This window comes from Artibeus jamaicensis, unplaced genomic scaffold, assembly GCF_021234435.1.
Source record: "Artibeus jamaicensis isolate MK-2021 breed Jamaican fruit bat unplaced genomic scaffold, CSHL_Jam_final contig_518, whole genome shotgun sequence".
Taxonomy (NCBI): domain Eukaryota; kingdom Metazoa; phylum Chordata; class Mammalia; order Chiroptera; family Phyllostomidae; genus Artibeus; species Artibeus jamaicensis.
In genome coordinates this window covers 4,994,038-5,014,263 of record NW_026521870.1, presented here as the reverse complement: position 1 = coordinate 5,014,263, position 20,226 = coordinate 4,994,038, and the positions used below count along the sequence as shown (strand labels likewise).

Here is a 20,226-nt window from a genome sequence, read left to right as displayed (position 1 = left end):
ACTCCATGATTTTCTTGACCTCCATTATTTTTTCAGACTATCACACTTTAACTCTCCAACAAAATATTTTTCTTTAAGTGGCATGCTATGTCAATATATTATTTCTACCCCAAATTCTACCAAGTTATAATTACAAATGTCCTCAGTTGACTCATTTCTCATTTCTTATCAGAGGATTTTTCAAGTTTTTATCTTCTTCAAGAGTACTGTCCACCTCATTCTCCCAAGTACTTAAACTTCCTCTTCCCCATATAAAAATAACTTTAATTTGCATCTTTTCTTCGTTTCTCTCTTGTTATAGTGTAGGAAATATATCTTCTCTTCAGTTCAAAGCTAACTCTTCCTCCTGTTCTTCAGATTTTAGTGCTTTTTGCTCCTTAAAATCCTCAATTTATCACTGATGTTTTTGTACAACATTCAAACACGGGCTGGTCTGATCCATCTTACACACAAAGCATGCCCTTGATTGAGGTTACTCCTTAGTGAACCTCTTATTTCTTTCCTATCACACCTTCTTGAAGAAATAGGACTATCCTTATCCTATCTCAGCTCAAATTTCATCTAAAACCCAAGGCAATGCAGCCAATACTTCACCGAAAATCTACAGCAGGTGTGACTTCACACCTAGAGATACACACATGGGAAAAAAAATCATTACTTTTTTTTCGGTTAAATCAAATATAATTCTAAATCTCCAGCCAGCCAGAATCTTGGGAAATGCAATTTTTTCTTTCTAAAGTACCCTTTACTACCCAGGTTCACAGTAATTTAGGGAGATTTTGGGGTACCTGGAAAATAAGGGTTTACTTGTGAAACCATCTGTTCATTGCCACTTACTCGCCTATCTCTGACTACCCCGCCCCCATCACCTGTCTGCAGCAGTTTTATCAATATTTGTTAAAATACCTTTTACCATCTCTTTTCTAAACATTTTATTGTTGTTCATGTACACTTTTCTACCTTTTCTCCCACCTCTCCCTAGCACCCCAGCCCTCCCCACCTCCCTCCCTTATTTCTACCTGTCCCCCTTGTTATTGTCCCTGTGTCTTTTATAATTGTTCTTGCAAACCCTTTACCCCTTTCCCCTGCAATCCCCTCCCCTCTCCCTTCTGGTCACTGTAAGCCTGTTCTCTATTTCAGTGTCTTTGGTTATATTTTGCTTGCTTGTTCATTTTGTTGTTTAGGTTCCTATTAAAGACGAAATCATGTGGTATTTGTCTTTCACCACCTGGTTTATGTCACTTAGCATAATGCTTTCCAGTTCCATCCATGCTGTCTCAAAGGGTAGGAACTCCTTTCTTCCTGCTGCATAGAATTCCATTGCATATATGTACCATAGTTTTTGAATCCCTTCATTTACTGATGGGCACTCAGGTTGCATCCAGTACTTGGCTATTGTAAATTTTTCTGCTATGAACATTGGGGTGCATAGGTTCTTTTGGATTGGTGTTTCAGGGTACTTAGGATATAATACTAGCAGTGGAATTGCTGGGTCAAAAGGCAGATCCATTCTCAGTTTTCTGAGGAAATTCCATACTGTTTTCCATAGTGGTTGTACCACTCTGCAATCCCACCAACAGTGCACTAGGGTTCCCTTTTCTCCACAACCTCTCCAACACTTGTTTGTTGCTTTGTTTATGATGGCCATTCTCAACAATGTGAGGTGGTATCGCATTGTGCTTTTAATTTGCATCTCTCTGATACCTAGCAATACTGAGCACCTTTTCATGTGTCTCTGGATCCTCTGTATAGCCTTCTTGGAGAAGTATCTGTTCAAGTCCTTTGCCCATTTTTTTAAATTGGGTTGCTTGTCTTCTTAGAGTAGAGTCATATGAGTTCTTTGTATAGTTTGGAGATCAAACCCTTGTCTGAGGTATCATTGGCAAATATGTTTTCCCATATCATATAGTTGGTTCTCTTTCTATTTTAATACTGTTTTCTTTAGCCATGCAGAAGCTTTTTCTTTTGATGAGATCCCATTTGTTTATTCTTTCCTTTATGTCCCTTGCTCTATGGGACATATCAGTGAAAATATTGCTGTGTGAAATATCTGAGATTTTGCTGCCTGTGTTCTCCTCTAGGACTTCAATGGTATCACAATTTATATTTAAATATTTTATCCACCTTGAATTTATTTTTGTGTATGGCATAAGTTGGTGGTCGAGCTTCATTTTTTGCATGTAGCTGTCCAACTCTCCCAACAGCATTTGTTGAAGAGGCTATTTTTTACTCCATTTTATGCTTTTGCCCCTTTTGGCTAACTTTTATCCTTTACAGACTATTCCAAGAAATCCAAGAAGATGGAAGACTCCTTTTACCATGTCTAAGTCTTCACCAATCCTGTCTTCTGTATGGAGATTGCTCTTTTCTCCCTTCCTTGTTTGGATTTCTCCTGTTTATTCTTCAGAACTGAGCTCAAGTTTCTATTCCTTCCTTCCCTAACCCTTCAGAATGATTTAGACATCTTCATATCATCACTATTGCATTCTGTATAATCTTGGTATAATTATTACTAGATTCTGTGATTAGAATAGACACTATATTAAACTCCCAGGTAATTATAATCTAAGGAAGGATTCAGGGGAAAAGATAAGCAATTGCACAACTATGTGAAGTTCAGTAGGAGTAATTATAGAACTTAACATGCAATGTTTGCCCTCTTTAGTCTCTGCTTCTACTTCCCCTGCTGGCCACCACATGAAGTCAAATCCAAGCACAGCTCAATGTGAATGCATTGGCCTGCTAAAGGTGGGGAGGAACTCTACACAAACTGAGCTGCAAGATGGGAATAATATGAACTGGCAAGAGTCAGGAGCATGCATCTAAGGCCCAATGTAAGATGGAGGGTCAGAAGGCAAGCTGCTGTAAGTGGAGGAGTAATTGGAGGGAAGGAAGCAAAGACAGTAACAGCAGGCACCTCTTCCAATCAAGAAGAAAGTAATACGGTGGTAACTTGAAGAAGTAGTTGGGGTTGAGAAAGCTTTTCTTTTGTTGTTACTGGCTGTTTAAGATAGGAAAGACATAAGTATGCTCACTTTTTGATGGAAGGAGAGGGAGAGGCAGAACATACAGAAAAAATGAGGAAAGGTAATGTAAGTTTATAGAGATGCAAAAAAGGACAAGGATCAAAGTCTTAAGTGAAAGTCGAGCCTTAACTTTATTTTAGTGTATGATGTGATGTATAAATCCGACTTAATGTTTTGCAAATGATCAGTCACTCATTTCAACACTATTCTTAACTACTTCATTCTTTTCCCATTTATATAAATTGCTACTTTTATCACAAACTAAATCCTCATATATTTATAAACCTGTTTTTAGACTCTTCTATTTTATAATCTCTTTCTCATTGAATATTAAATTGATAAAAATTGCAGTTTTATATAACATTTTTAATGTTTTTAAATATATTTTATTGATTATGCTATTACAGTTGTCCCATTCCCCCCCTTTATTCCTCTCCACCCTGCACACTCCCTCCCACCCCCATCCTCCCCTTTAGTTCATGTCCATGTGTTGTACATATAAATTCTTTGGCTTCTACATTTCCCATACTATTCTTAACCTGCCCCTGTCTATTTTCTACCTACCATTTATGCTACTTATTCCCTGTACCTTTTTCTCCTCTGTACCCACCTCACTCCACTGATAACCGTCCATGTGATCTCCAGTTCTGTGATTCGGTTCCTGTTCTAGGTTTTTGCTTAGTTTTTTTTTTAGGTTTGGTTGTTAATAACTGTGAATTTTTTGTCATTTTAGTGTTTACATTTTCAGTCTTCTCTTTCTTAGATAAGTTGCTTTAACATTTCATATAATAAGGGCTGGATGATGATGAACTTCTTTAACTTGACCTTATCTGGGAAGCACTTTATCTGACCTTTTATTATAAATGATAGCTTTGCTAGATAAAGTCATCTTGGATGTAGGTCCCTGCCTTTCATGACTTTGAGTGCTTCTTTCCAGCTCCTTCTTGCCTGTAAGGTTTCTTTTGAGAAATCAGCTGATAGTCTAATGGGGACTCCTTTGTAGGTGACTGTCTCCTTTTCTCCTGCTGCTTTTAAGATTCTCTCCTCATCTTTAATCTTGGGTAATGCAATTATGATGTGCCTTCATGTGTTCCTCCTTGGGTCCAATTTCTTTGGGACTCTCTGAGCTTCCTGGACTTCCTGAAAGTCTGTTTTCTTTGCCAGATTGGGGAAGCTCTCTTTCATTATTTTTTTTTCAAATAAGTTTTTACTTTCTTGGTCTTCCTCTTCTTCTTCTGGCACCCCTATGATTTGGATGTTGGAATATTTAAAGAGGCCCTGGAGGTTCCTGAGGCTTTCCTACATTTTTTTTTTTTTGAATTCTCGTTTCTTCATTCTGTTCTGGTTGAATGCTCCAAACCATTGACTTCAATCCTGGTTTACTTTCTGTCATTGTTGGTTCCCTGTAGCTTTTTCTTTAATTCACATAATGTGACCTTCATTGCTGCCTGGGTCTTTTGCTGTTGAAGTACTCAGTGAGTTCCTGGAGCACGCTAATAACCAGTGTTTTGAACTGTGTGTCTGATAAGTTGGCTATCTCTTTGTCACTTAGTTGTGTTTTTCCTGGAGCTTTGACCTATTCATTCATTTGAGTCATTTTTTTTTTGTCTCAGTGCGCCTGTTACATAGTAAAGGACAGAGCCTTAGGTGTTCACCAGGGTGTGGTAACCCACATAGCTAAGCTGTGATGCTATATGTGGGGAAGGGGTCCAAGAGGGAATACTGCTGTTTGCTCTGCTCTCTGCCAGTTTTCAGTCACTTCCACCGCTACCCACAATCAAAGTGGGCCCTCCCGATGCTGATGTCTGGGTGGGTGGGTTTGTGTACATTCTAACACCCTGTGGGTCTGTCCAGTGAGCTCTCCTGCAAGGCTGGGAGTTTCTCCCACTGCTGAAGGAAATTTCAGTCAAAGGCTTTGAGGCTTTATTTCCCTGCACTGGAACCCTGGGTTGTGCAGTCTGTCTTGCTCCCTATTTGTTCCTCCTGGTTTATCTGCACATGCATGTGGACTGCCCAGTCCACAGTCCACTGCCTTGCCTGGTCAGCCAGCCACTGCCTATCTCCACCCCTCCTACTGGTCTGGATGAATGTTTTTTCTTTAACTCCTTGGTTGTTGGACTTCCATACACTTTGATTTTCTTTCAGTTCTGGTTGTTTTGTTTTTTCATTTGTTGTCCTTGTTTTGGTTGTGAGAGGAGGCACAGTGCATCTAGCTACACCTCCATCCTGTCCAGAAGTTCCAGTTTTATGACATTTTGATAACTAGTTGAACAAAACTTTCATCTTCATTTTCTAATTTTTCTTAATTTTTTTTAATTTTAAAATTTATTTCAAAGATGTCACATGCTTACCTTGTAGGCTTATTTCCAGGATGATTTATCTTTGTGTTGTTATTCAGAATTTTTCATTATATTTTCAAATTTTTATTTGTTGAGATGGGAGCACTACAGACTTTATTATATTGATCTTTTATTGACCCTTTTTGGGAATGGTTATGAAATTTTTGTATTTGTTCATTTTCTGTAGTGTTTTTTTCAGATAGCAATTTTTATCTTTTCAATAATTTATGTTTTATACCACAATGTTCATAGCAGCACAATTTACAATAGCCAAGAGTTGGAAGCAACCTAGGTGCCCATCAGTAAATGAATGGATCCAAAAATTGTGGTACATATACACAATGGAATTCTATGCTGCAGAGAGAAAGAAGGAGCTACTACTCTTTGCAACAACATGGATGGAACTGGAAAGCATTATGCTGAGTGAAATAGGCCAGATGCTGAAAGACAAATACCATATGATCTCACCTTTAACAGGAAGCTAAACAACAAAACAAACAAGCAAGCAGAAAAAAAAAAAAAAGACACTGAAATAGAGAACAAGGGGATAGTGACCAGAGGGGAGAGGGGAGGGAACTTAAGGGGAAAAAGGGGGAGGGATTTGGAGGAACAAATAGGAAGGACACAGGGATGAGAACTAAGGGGGGTGGAAATGGGAGGGAGGTGGGGAGCAAGGGACGGGGGAGGCTGGGATGGGAAAAATAGACAAAAAACTGTACTTGAAAAATAACTAAATAAAATTAATTAAAAAAAATAATTTATGTTTAACTTTTTTAACCTTAATGGCCAGAACTTTCTATTCACACAGAGGTATGATGGACATCAAAGTGCAGAAAGTTTTGAGGGGAATGCTATTGGAATCAACACCTGTGTGAGGGTGGGAAGGTGGGAAAGAGCAGGAAACAAGATTAGGCAGACAGAGAAAGTGGGTTGTTATGCTATTACAGTACTATTCTTAGCCCACATGGAATCCTAAAGCTTAGATCATCCATCAAAGTTTTGGCAGGGGACTCCAGATGTCCAGTCACTAGATGCTGGTTGTCCTTGAAGGGGACATGACTTTAGGTCAAGTAAGTCACATTAGATATGTAATTCCTGAAGACGGCCAAGGGCTGTTGACCAGGCAGCACGCCCTCACCCTTCCAGGCAGCTGAGGAAGTACTTGTGCCAGGCCTGAGGGGGCTCTGGGGAGCATGCTGTAGCATCCACTACACTTCTCATAGGGAAGATGAGGACATTTTTGCATTTATATATTCTATCTCTGCTTGCCAATTTAGAGGGTACACTGCAGAATTTTTGATTTGGTCTTTTTATAGAGCAATTATTATTTTTGTTAGGCAGCTTATATTTCAATAGTTACGACTTTAATGTTTTTTTCTGTAATCATATTGTGCATTATTTTAGCATTAATTTTATATTTCAGTGGATTATATATTTATAACTGGGTCTTTTACACATAACTTGTGATTAATGAACTTATGTATATGTGCTTATATGTGCATTAGAGTACATGAGTTATATATTTCTTGGATACCTGCTCATTAGAGAACGTCTTTCCGATGGCTTTAAATTAGTATCACATTTTAGAGACACATGGGTGATATCCTCACACTGGCCAGTTTCAGAGGAGGTGATGAATATGATGAGATGTGTCAAAAGGGGTCTCTTGGCCAACAAAGAAAACTGCTTTGATGACTTTCAGTGTGCTGCTGAATATCTTTTCAAGGAAGGTTACACATCTCCCAAGAGGCTGACTATTAATGGAGGTTCAAATGGAGGCCTCTTAATGGCTACTTGTGCAAATCAGCATCCTGATCTCTTTGGTTTTGTTATTGCCCATGTTGGAGGAATGAATATGCTAAAGTTCCATAAATATACCCCCAGTCAAGCCTGGAACACCGATTATGGGTGCTCAGACAGCAAATACCACTTAGGTTCATCATATCAAAAGGTGCCTTCTCCGCTCCTCCACAAACTTTCTCATCATTGGCCAAATGTAGTTTCTTTCTGTTGGAGCCAATGAGAGGTCAACAGCCCATCCCAGGTGCACAAGCAAGGAAGCAGGCCCAGAGACGATTCACAATCCTCCTAAGACTGCCAAACAAAGCCTGGAATAAAGGTTTTATGGATATTAAAGGGGAAGAAAGCTGCTCTATACTGGATTTCAATTCCTTCAACACAAGAAAGACTGCACTTATTGTATCCACAATCACTGATTTAAAAAAAACAGTCCGCTTTGTAACATTGAAAAAATATTCTCTGTTACATAACGTGAAGTAACCAGAAGTAGACGACATACAGTACCTGTCCGGGCTTCTTCTCACCGCTGCCCACCATGGGATGACCATATGGTCCCCCCGCTTCACTCCCTGAAGTTCATTGCCCCCGTTCAGTTCATCATGAGCTGCAGCCAGAAGCAAAACAACCCCCTGCTTATCCATGTGGACACCAAGGTGGTCCACAAGGGCCAGGAAGCCCATGCCTAGAGTGATAGGAAAAGTCTGAGAGTTGTTTGCATCCATAGTGGTGCCTGAACATCGACTGGATTCAGTAAACGGAATTTCCCACTGCCTCCTGAGAGCCACAGAAAACCTCAAGGGCTTTCACACCATTGAAACAGAGAAACCACTGGGCATGATGAATGCTTCCCCGCATGAACTCCATTCCTACACTCAGACTGCAGTTGAACAGAACTGCTACAGGGATAATTTTGTCTTTTCTAGCTTTCTCCTTTTCAGCAAGCCCTTGGTGGATTTTGCCTGTTTTTTTCACCCTGTGCAGACACATGTTTTTATTGTTTGTTTGTGTTGTTTAAATGCTGAATGACAACCAACACTGTGAGTATCAGATGACTGAATTAAGAGTCATAGCCAGGCTTGCTTCATATATGACAGCTCACGGAAATTTGCTCCTATAACCATGACCAATCTGTCTCTGAATAACTGTGAGGACCGTTCTCACAAGGAAGACTGCTTTGCAACAACAATAAATATTACTTAAGAAAAAAAATGAACATTGCATTTTTGTGAAACAAAGTTTTCCCTCACAGCTCAGCAGATAGCACCTCGTTGGTATCTGGTATCAACTGCTGCTAAGGCCAGGGGAGTCATGAAAATGTGCAAGTAACCAACATGGTTAGATTTAGTATTTTAATATTTAAATGATAAATATTTTATGTTTATTAAAAAGGCTTTTTATGATATCTGAATGGAACTAAAGTGTATTAAATAAAAAAACATGTTTTCCCTTTCTCTCTCTCCTGCCTCACACCCAGTTTACCAGTTTAACGCGTATCTCTCTGAATTCACTTTTTAATTTTATAAGATGTGATTATAAACATACATATCATGTTGCCTTTTGCTTTATTAATTCAATAATCTATCATAGATGTTCTTTCCTTCCAATATACATTTTCTTTTTACATACAGAGGATTAAATTACATTTAATTTAATCTGTGTTTATTATCTTTGTGCTTTCTCCTTTCTAAGCATTTCTAAATGTTTCAGTGGAACTAAAAATGTGTTCAGATATTACAGCAACATGGGGCATTTAATTTACTGAAAGCAAATATTACTTTTTCATATCCCCAAATTATAACTTAAAATAAGTGTTCATGAGAAAATTGAAACAACAATATAGTATTTGAAAGTCTGGTTCTGTGCTAAGGTGATTATCTGATCATCTTGAGCTACTTACACCGGTGACAGCTTCAATGTCCCTGTTTAGTCTCATTGTGTAAAACCGAATCTTTTATACCAGGAATTTTCCGTTTCAATGCCTGATTTTAAAATGGTGTCTGTACAAGTGCAGACCTGGCTGAAGTCAGTCAAGATAACTCCAATCTTAATAACTTGTTTCTTTCCACTTGCTGAACTCTGATTTTTAACACAATGCTTCTTGTTGTAACTGCTGCTTTCCCCTGTGGTTCTGTCTACCTTTACCATTATTTATTTCTCTATCCCTGAATTTTTTTTCTTATTTTAACTTTTATCAGTGCATTTGCCTGGTGAATGTGAGACTTCCCTCTAAATATTTAGAACAGATTTCGGTCTTCTTTGTGCTCTTGTCTTTTCATTTTGCATGCCTTTTTCTGTGCAAAGTCCTATTTTCCCAACACCATGTGGCCCTCCCTGTGATGTTTGTGTTTGCTTTTAAAGCCTACACTTTCTGTTGGTCACTTGCATATACGATGCTAGTGTTTAGATGCCCGCGTGGACTCTGCATTTGGAAGCACTGATTTCCATTGTGGATCACTTTACTTTTGGGCCTTGCTAAGCCTCTGACTGCATCTATGACATTAGTCACACTGAGCAGTCTGTTCTCATCCTGCTCACTTCAACCTTCAATATTTTTTCTCCCTTTTAGCTATCTTTCTTTTTCTTAGCTATCTTTATTTTTCTTTTTCCTTGTAGGATCCCTCAGATCCTACTAACCCATTCATAATTTGATATGGTCAGCGATTAACTGCCTTCCACAATTTCTGACAAACTACTAAGATGTATGTGCACAGCTGTGCTCCCTTTTGTGTTGGCAATTGAAAACAAGGTTGCCTCTTTTAGCTTCCCACCCCCACACCGCACCCACCTATCATAACAGCAAGAAGCCTGCGTACAACATTTTCCAGAATCTCTACCAGGAGTTTCCAGTTTAGATCCCACTAATCAGAAACATCTGCTTCAGGTTTGGAGCTAATAAAAGCAGCAGAAGCCATTTTATTGTTCTATGGGCAACAGAAGGTACATGTATGGGTTTCCACAGAGACTTTGCAGCACCCTTTGGTATCTTCTGTGAATCATCCAGTTATGGGAACTGGAAACTTGCAACAATGGCAATTCTTGGACTTGCTCCAGACCTACACATTCAGGAGGTATGGAGAGCAAGACCAATAAAATGGCATTGATCCAGTCAAAATAGCATGAAGTATATAAAACAAAGTGGAGTCGCTCATGTCAACCAGGATGGCTGCCAGTAAGCATGATATTTTGGTTCAAAAAGGAAACTAGGGCTCTGGCTGGTGTAGTTCAGTGGACTGAGCACGAGCTGTGAACCAAAGGGTCGCCAGTTCCATTCCCAGTCAGGGCATATGCCTAGGTTGTGGGCCAGTCCCCAGTGGGGGCCATGTGAGAGGTAACCACACACTGATGTTTCTCTCTCTCTCTTTCTCCTTCCCTTCCCCTCTCTCTAAAAATAAACACTTACCAAAAGACCCAGAAGGGTGGACTACCGCACTCTCCAGGGTGTAACTGAGGCAGTCTCCAGACCACTGCTGAGATGCCGAGCTCCACACACCACACTGCTGCTCCACACCATACTGATCTCCATTGGCACTGGCCGCCAGAGGCTCTGCCCTGCTGGACTGAGGACTTCATCTGTCCTCCTGCCCACCTGGCTCTAGAGATCATTCCTTGAAAGACGGTGGCAACTCCTTTGATTACCATACTCTCTCCTGGACCTGCAGACTGAGACTCTGGGACTCAGGTTCGTTATTCCCCACTGATTCCCTGTGTATATGTTATATTAGGTTATTAGAGTATGAGTAGGAAATTAATGTATGTTGATGTTCTACTTTGAGTGAACCTACATTCAATAAAAACTGAGTGAATAGCATAGTTACATGTGTGACTTGTCGTCTATTCCTTGGTCCCAGGACACTCAGCAGACAGCTAACCAAGCAGTTGTCTGGCTGACTTCCAGGAAAGACTCTGTCACGAACATATGCTCATGACAGGAAGTAAGTGTTCTACTGAGTCTTCTCATGAATTCTGTGTATTAAAGTTGAGAACTCCTGAAGCCTATTTTAATACAACACATCATAGCCAATTTTTCAGACTGGTTGAGCTATTGAAATTAGCAGGAACGATTCTGAAAACTACAGATTCCCAGGACCCACAGCATACCTTCCAGTAAATAAGACTCTCCAAAGAAAAGGCTTGTGAATCTGATTCTTACCAGTATCCCTAAGTGATCTCATCCTTGTCCTATTGCGGTCCCAGCTGTCCTCCACGCTGACAGGAAAGGAGCTCTGTAGAAGAGCGAAAAGCACAGGAGACCCACCTGAGCTGCAGCCCCAGGCCTCACTCAGATCGCCCTTGGGGCAGGAGTATTTACTGCCTGGGGCAGCGCCTCTTACCCAGACCCACAGCCAAAAGTCAAATCAAGTGGTTTTTTTCTTCTTCCAAAATAAAGCCTCAGTTGGCTCTGCCAAAAAAACCCCCAAGTGATCTGATTGTTTGTCAAGTGTGGGAAGTCGGTCAAGTATTGCTCTGTAGTCTCTTCAGTTTCTTGTTTAAATAGCATTCATTTATATTTGCAAAGCAACAAAAATATATTACATATATTTTAATTAAAAAGCTGTGACTTATTTGGAAAAGTGTGCTCACTCAGCATAAAATCTATTTCTAAAACTTTTGCATTTACAGTTCTCTATTTCTCAGTACTAAACAAGAGTGACTTGCATCACAGTCACAGTGATTTCATCACCATCTATCAAAATTGCAATACCTGGGTTTCATTCAGACCTATTGAATTGAATCTCTGGGCATGGAACTCATTTAATAAATACACCAGCACACACTAACTTGAGAGCTACCAAGCAGTTGTTCCCTAGTTTATACTATCCATACCTGCATGTACCACCGGATGTGCTATCTACACTACAAGAACAAAAATGATAAAGGGACCACTACAAAGAGTACTATACCAGCTCTGGGCTTCAGTTTTGTCATGAGTAAATAAGGGTGTAGAGCCCTGGCTGGTGTAGCTCAGTGGATTGAGTGCGGGCCTGCGAACCGGAGGATTGCGGTTCGATTCCCTATCAGGGCACATGCCTGGGTTTCAGGCCAATTCCTAGCAGAGGCCAGTTCCCAGCAAGGGATGCACCAGAAGCAACCATACATTAATTAAAAAATAAATAAATAAGGGTGTAGAAGTAGATTATCTCTAATTCCTCTTCCTGTTCTAAAGTGCTATGATAAAATTGTACATTTATCAACCTGTACACATAGCCACTTCCAAGAACTGTAAATAATTTTATATGCTTTTCCTTGGGCCTCCTCTTTACCATGTTATTTATTTCATTGTCTAGAAGCAAATATTTCAATTTTATCATCCATGTTGGTACAAAAAAGGAGGGAAGGGAAGAGATAGAATGCAGTAAATATTTTGTCCATACTTTATTTCTTACAAATTTTTTTTTCTCAAAATATTCAAAATGATCATCAAATTCTTGGACAATCTTACAACAGAATTAGATTTTACTTCAAATAAAAATATGAAAGGCTTAAAGAAAACATAAAAAAGTAAATAATATCCCCAAACATTTTATTTTATCTCAATACCTAATTTTAGCCATAATATTCCTTGTGAGAGTATGGTCTATACTGATACTCTATTAATGGCTAACATGATTACACAGTCATTCATGCTTTTCATAATTGTTTTGAGTTAAAATGTGTTTTAAGGTTATGAATATGTAATGATAAAAACAATCTACATGCTTGTTTGTGAAATAATTTGCATACATTACTGTGTAAGTTTAACGTGAATAGCATGATGGTTTGATTTACATATATTGTGAAATGATTACCATAATAGGTTCAACTAATATCCACCTCTCTCTTCTCATATAGATACAATAAAAAGAAAAGAGACCAAAAAAAGGATGCAGAAATCTTTTCAAGTAAGCATTTTTATTTCCTTTGGATATACATATTCCCAGAAGTAAAACTACTGGATCATATGGTAGTTCTATTATTAATTTGTCAAGGATCTTCCATACTGTGACCATAGTGGCCGTATTAATTCACAGTCCCACGAACGGCACACAAGTTCCCTTTTTTCCACATCCACATCAACATTTGTTCTCTCTTGTCTTTTTTATGATGCTATTCTGACAGGATAAGGTGATATCTCATTGTGGTTTAAATTAGAACTTTCCTAATGATTGGTGATGTTCATTCCTTTTTCATGGACCTGTTGGCCATTCCCATATCTTCTTTTGAGAAATGTCCATGTAAGTTCTTTGCTAATTTTCAAACTTGGTTACTTGTTTTGTTTTGTTTTGTTTTGTTTTATTCAGTTTTTTTTATGTGTGCCAGTGAATTTTACAAATCTGATTTGAGAAGTAATGATATTATTTCTTCTTTAAGTCTTTGGTAAAATTCACCAGTAACACCATCTGTTTCTGGACTTTGTTGTTGTTGGGAGATTTGTAATTATTAATTAAATCTCTTTACTAGTAATTGGTTTATTCAGATTTTCTGTTTCTTCCTATTCAGTGTTGGTAAATTATATGTTTCTAATAATTTTTCCATTTCTTCTAGATTGCCCGTGACACGTGCACAGGCTCACAGTGCCCACGGCATCATGGATGAGATGTGAGACATTCACATGGACTACCGAGTCCTTTGGAGGAAAAGGGACTGCACGGCTACTCCCTCAAGGGAGGAGCACGCTGACCTTTGCCCAGACAGTCTTTTATTGGGTTTAATTTGCACAGGAATTCAGGTACAGCTCATTAATCATTGTCAGGCAGTAAGGATGGAATGATAGCACACAAAGAACTGTTAGGGCTTCTTCTGAGTCAGGGTCTATTAGCTAAAAGGCTACAAAGCTTTGGGAAACAAACCCATTTCCTGTTCGGACCTTTATCATTTAACTAAGAGAGTTCTTACCAAAGCAGGCTTCACAGGATTTCACATATCCTTTCTCAGGCCTTATCACCCGGGGGGAGGGGGGGGGCCTGCCACTCCCAGCACAGGGCTGCACTGCCCTCTGTCATTGTTTCATGCTTCATTCAGGCAGAGGAGGCAGAAAGCCAAGGAATTTTTGGAGACTTCTCTCAGACTCAGGGGAGTGAGGCTTCGTCATAGCTGAGGATTAAGGGTCCATCACCCCCTTCCTCCATAGCCCCCCAAGTCCTTCCCTGGGTCTTCCATGTGATCATGCCTGTCTTAGGTTGTTCCCCCCTTGGGGAATCTTACCCATCATTGGCTAACTGATCAAGCATTGGGGGCCAGTTATGAAAAAAGGAGCAGAAGTGGGGCTCCTGCCCGGGAAATAAGCTTTGTCTCCTTAGTGGCTTATGGTCTTATGGTCGCCCACTTGGCCGTAGCCATGAAGGGGTTATAGCTCCTAAAACCAGGCAGGGTGGTTCCCAACAAAGTATGGCTACTCCTACTATTGGGGGGAGTTAAATTTACTTAAAATATCTTTTTCCAGTTTTTCACTTTCGGTCTACGCATGTCTTTAGGGCTAATGTGAAACATTTGTGGGCAGCATATTGTTGGATCTTGGTTTTATTCATTCAGCCAGTCTTAGTTTTTAAACTGAGGAATTTATTCCACTTAAATTTAAAGTGGTAAGGATTTACTCTTGCCATTTTGTTGATTTTTTTCTGGTTGTTTTGTAGGTCCATTGCTTTTTTTGTTTCTTATCTTGCTGTCTTTGGGTGTGCATGTGATATCTTTTAGTAGCAGTGTGCTCGACTTCTTTATTGTGTTTTTTGTGTACTTACTACAGGATTTCCTCTTGTGGTTATCAGGAGGCTTACATAAAATACCTTAAACTTATAACACCCTATTTTAAACTGGTAATAATTTAATAAAATTGGTAAACATTACACTCTTCTCCTCACCCTCACATTTTAGGTTATGGCTATTAAAATTTACCTGTTTTTTCTATTGTATCACTATTAACAAATTATTGTAGCTATGAATATTTAATACATCTGCCTTTTTTATAACTTTTCAACTTGAGTTGTAACTGAGTTATGTACCACTACTACCATATTGCAAAATATAACTTTGACTATATATTTATAATTACAGTACTGTTTCCACACCTTTTTGTTTGTTTGTTTGTTTGTTTGTTTGTTTTTAAGATGTCAGTGTTCTTTTACTTCCATTAAAAAAACTCTTTTTAACATTTCTTCTTAGGCAGGTCCAGTGGTAACAAACTCCTCAGCTTTCATTTGTTTAGGAAAGTCTTTATCCTAAATCTCGGAAGGACAGCTTCACTAGATATAAAATTCTTGGTTGACGGTTATTTTCTTTCAATATTTTGAAAATGTCATTTTAATCTCTCCTGGCCTAGAGAGTTTCTCTTGAGATATCTTCTAACAGTGTTTTAGGGGTTCCCTTGTATGTAACTCTTTTCTTTTTTCTTGCTGCACTTAAATTTCTTACTTTGTCTTTGACTTTTGACAATTTAATTATAATCTTGGTGTAATTCTATATGGGTTCATACAGAGTTACACCAAGGTTCTGAGGTTCTTGGTTTCCCATGGATCTGGGTGTCCATTTTTCTACCCCCTTTCAGGATGTTTTCAGCCATTATTGCTTCAGATATACTTTCTGTGGTTTTCTTTTTCTCTTCTAATTCTGGAATTCTCATAATGTAAATATTATTTCTTTTTTATGTGTTCTGTAATCCCCATAGGCCTTCTTCACTCTCTTTTATCCTTTTTTGCTCCTTTGGAGAATTTCAAGTGTTTTAGTTCCAGGTTGTTGTTTATTATGTCTTCATGTTTGAGTATATTATTGTAACTCTCTATTGAATTCTTGACTTCAGATGTTGTGTTTTTCAACTCTTAGATTTCTGTTGATTTTTTAAAACTTTAAAGAAAAATAAGCCTTTGTTTTCTTGTTTCACAAATAAAGCTGACTGAGCTGGTTGCTTTTTGATGCTTAGTCAAGTAAATCAAACCCATATCCTCATCTGACTCCTCTGACTCTTCCTTTGCTTCAACTTGGCTGGGGCTGCAGCAGCAGCAGGAACACTAGTGGTGGTAGCCAAGGGGCAGCAGCCACAAAACCAGATGGTTCAGCAAAGAAGGCCTTGACCTTTTCAGCAAGTAGAAAGGTGTAATCAGGTCCCACAGACAAAGCATGACTCATTTGCACCTATTGATGATAGAAGAGGATACTGATGCAATGGTTTGGTAACCAATCCTCAGACACACACTAGCAATTTTGAGGATGCCCCCCAGGAAATGGGAATGCAGAGTTTTCTCTGTAATGTCAAATACTTCTTGGTTGTAGATGCTGCCATTGTCAAACACCTGCTGAATGATCAGCCCAAAGAAGAAGGAAGAGATGTTCAGCATGTTCAGCAGTATGGCTTCGCTGGCTCTCACTTTCTCTCTAATCTTAAGCAACTGCACATCACTTATGATTTCAATAGTTGCCCTAGAGATTTTCATGGTAATGTCTAAAGCCTAGAAGAAAGAGGGCTTCTCTGGCTCCATATCAGTGTTATGGGCTGGCACTGTGACTTCACACAGAGCAATGGCATCAGCACAGGTGGAAGCTGGCACCTTGTTGGCCAGCAGCATGTCCCTGATCTCAGTAAGGTCCTCCTTGGTGAACACAAAGCCCACATTCTCCCAGGTATGAAGCAACAGTTTCTCCAGAGCTGTGTTTTTTCCAGATTCTCTCAGAAAAACTTGCACATCATGGTATAGTTGCCCATCAGCACCACAGCCTTCTCACAAAAGGGCATGTGCATCTACTGCATCTGCTTGGAGCCCACTTTGCTCCCACAATGAAGCATTTTGGATAATGCAGAAGTTGGATGATGTTAAGGAAGTAGCTGGACTCCCAGGCCACCCTGTCTCCCCTGCATGTCATGGTGGTGCCTCGGGATTACCATGCAGGGTTTAAAGATGTTACTCTCACGAGGGTGCCTGACAAGAGCAGTTTCTTTCTTGATGGTTGCTATTCCTTGAACTTTTTATTTTGTTTATGTTTTGTTTTCCTAATTTTGTTTGTCTGTATATTCCTGTACATCAATGTGCCACATAACATTTTGGTCAACAAAAGACAATGTATATGACTGGTATACCATATAGGCTAGATGTTTAGTAGGCTATAACATCTAGATTTGCATAAGCATACTCTAGGATGTTTACACCCATGATGACTCAGAATGTATCGCCATTATTGTCGTACATGACTGTAGTTCTCTAAACATTGTTAAGACAATTATTCTGAAATTCTGTCTCAAGGTTCATAGGTATTTATTTCTTTAGGGTCATATGGGAGCTTTATTTGGTCCCTTTGGTGGTGTTATAGTTACACAATTTTTCATGATCCTTGATTTCTTATATTGGTATCTGCATATTTGAGCAATTAAGCTCCTCTTCCCAACTTAAGAAGTTCACTTTGGCCACGATAGTCTTCACCAGTTAACACAGCTGAGTTTCTGAATGTATTTGCTGATGATTTCTGTTAGCCTGTGGGATCTGCTACTATTGTCTATTCTGGGGCAAGGTAACTAACTGTTCATGCTCTGAGGATGATGATGGGGTGGGGTAAGAGATGTGCCTCTGGCTGAGAGCAGCTGGATAAGACTGCTGGCTTGGTTCCCTGCACAAGCAAGGCTGTAGAATGGGCTGCCCAGTTTTCTGCCTTCTCTATTCAAGCTTATTAGATGGTTAGGACTGAGTACTATTTAGAAGTAGGTGGAACTATGAATTAGCTTATTTACCCCAGCAGGGCCAGAGAACGGAACACAGTTTCCTGTATAGCTTATTATTTGTGGACACAAATCAGCCTAGAGTATGTACTGAATTCCCATTGGTTTTGTTCTGCAGGTGGGGAAGCCATGGGCTGTGCTCTGTTCGACTGACATTACACTTAGAGCTGTTAAATGGGCTGTGCAGCTTCCTGTGTGCTCTGGTTAGGTCAGATAGGCTAAAGGCTGTATTCACCACCAGACTGATTTACTACCTGGGCACAGTGAGAGAAGCTAGTCTGAAGCCCATAAAGTTCTTTGTTGTCATAACTCAAGCCAATCAGCACCCCACATTCTCTCAACAAAAATGGCCACTGGCTTTGCTCTGTAACGTATAGGCTCAGCCAGTCCACCTCTCAGCTTGAGTGCCTCTGGGCTGCACAACTTCCACAAGTTGTCTCCAGCCATTCTGGTCAGATAGGGCCTGAAGACACTCTTCACAGGGGGTAGAGTTATGTATCAACTCCCATGTCTGGACAAAAGGAACAGAAGTTGCTCCAAGCCCTGGCTGGTGTAGCTCAGTGGATTGAGCGTGGGCCTGCGAACCAGACAATCGCGGTTCGATTCCCAGTCAGGGCACATGCCAGGGTTGCAGGCAGGTTCCCTGCAGGCCAGTTCCCAGCAGGGGATGCACAAAAGGCAACCATACATTGATGTTTCTCTCCCTCTCTCCTTCCCTTCCCCTCTAAAGATAAATAAATAAAATCTTTAAAAAAAAAAAGAAGTTGCTCCAGTCTACTGTTAATATCCCCCAAAGGCTCTCCAGTCAGGAGCATCTGTGAACAACTACCCTCTGTCTTGGCTATGAATTAACCTCCCCGGCTGTTTAGTAGCAGAGGAATGTTCCACACAATTAATGGCCTTGTTCTAAGAGTAATCAGTTCTGCCTGCCTACATCTTGGCCCCAATGCTACTGGGTTGCACTGCTTTTCTGAGTAGTTGCCAGCCTTTCTGGTCAGATAAGGCCTGCAGACACTTCACAGTGGGTGGGGCTGTGATTCATCACCTTGCTTGGGCATGAAAAGTCTGGGTTTAGGGCCAGCAAAACTCCTCATTTGAGGGTTTGAAATAGATCTTAACCCTACTGAATTCTTTGGTCAGAGTTTCCTGTGGGGGTGACTTTCCTCACAAGTCCCCCCCATGCGCCACAGATGAGAGTAAACATGACTGAAACATGATCTGCTTGGGGAGGAGAGGTGGTCAGTTTCCCAGAGGAAAAAGACCTTGAGCAGTGGCCAGTTTCTCTGGGGAAAAAGGCATTGAGTCCCTTCCTCCAAGGGCTTTTATTGGATTGTAATACTCAGGAATACAGGGCAGCAAGCATCAAACAGTAGATAACATTTCAAAGAAATCTGAGGGCTTAGTTTGAGTCAGAGTCTGTTGGAAAGAGAGTTTTAGAGTTTCCTACTCGAACCCTTAACATATGAATGAAAGCCCTCTTAGCAGAGCAGATTTCACAGGTTTATCAGCAAGTCTTTGTGATGCCAGATTTTTCCCCAGGACTCTTTCTAGCAAGGCAAGGAGCTGCATCCCTCCCCATCAGGTATTCAGGCTTTAGGGGATTAGAGCCAGGAAGTGCTTCTCCCAGAAGATATGGGCACTCGGGCTATCTCAAAGCGGGGGTGGGGGGATGGGGGGTGTGTGTGGCAAGAGTCCATTGCTCTTTTTTGCAGCCCCCGAGTCCTTCCATGATGGCCTCCCAAGTGATCTTGTCTGGCCTAGGTTGCCCCTCCTCTGAGGGGTCTTACCCCTCAAGGAGTTCTGACCATTCTTTGGGGGCAGGGAGGAAACTGAGGCAGCATTTGGTACCAGAGACAAGCTTTGTCTCCTGCAGCTCGCTTTCCAGAGGTCACTGACTCCTCCTTAGCCACAGTGGGTAGAGTGTTACAATTCCTGAAACCAGGCAGGGCAGTCCACAACAGTTCCCCTCCTGCACCTAACTTGGTTCTGCAGATGAGCAAAGGCACCAGTTGAGATTACTACTTGCGCACAGCACATATGAATGTGGTGTGCCAAGATCTGGTAACTTGCTGTTGCAAGCCCCTGCTTATTCTCTATCAATCAGATTTCCAGTGGCTGAGCACAGTAGATTTCCCTGGGATGGTTTCATTCCCCTTGGTATGAAATCAGAGTAGGGGTTCCTGCAACGAAACCCACAGTGTTGGGAGGAGGTGCTGTTTGTACTCCTGGATTATTTCTCACTGGAGAAACTGAAGGCTCAGGGGAGAACTCTCCCCATGGTGCCGTGCTGGCTTGAGTAAGTGGCAATGCAATCACTGTGTGACCCCTTCCCCTACGCTTCTAATGCAGTCTGTCTTGGTTTCTGAGCTATAGTGAGTGCTTCAGC

At 40.4% G+C, this 20,226-nt stretch overlaps 1 pseudogene; it reads right to left on the bottom strand.

Annotated features, from left to right (window-relative positions):
- Positions 1-590: 590 nt before the first annotated feature.
- Positions 591-18,898, bottom strand: LOC119040342 (60S acidic ribosomal protein P0-like; annotated as a pseudogene).
- Between the last annotated feature and the right edge of the window lie 1,328 nt (positions 18,899-20,226).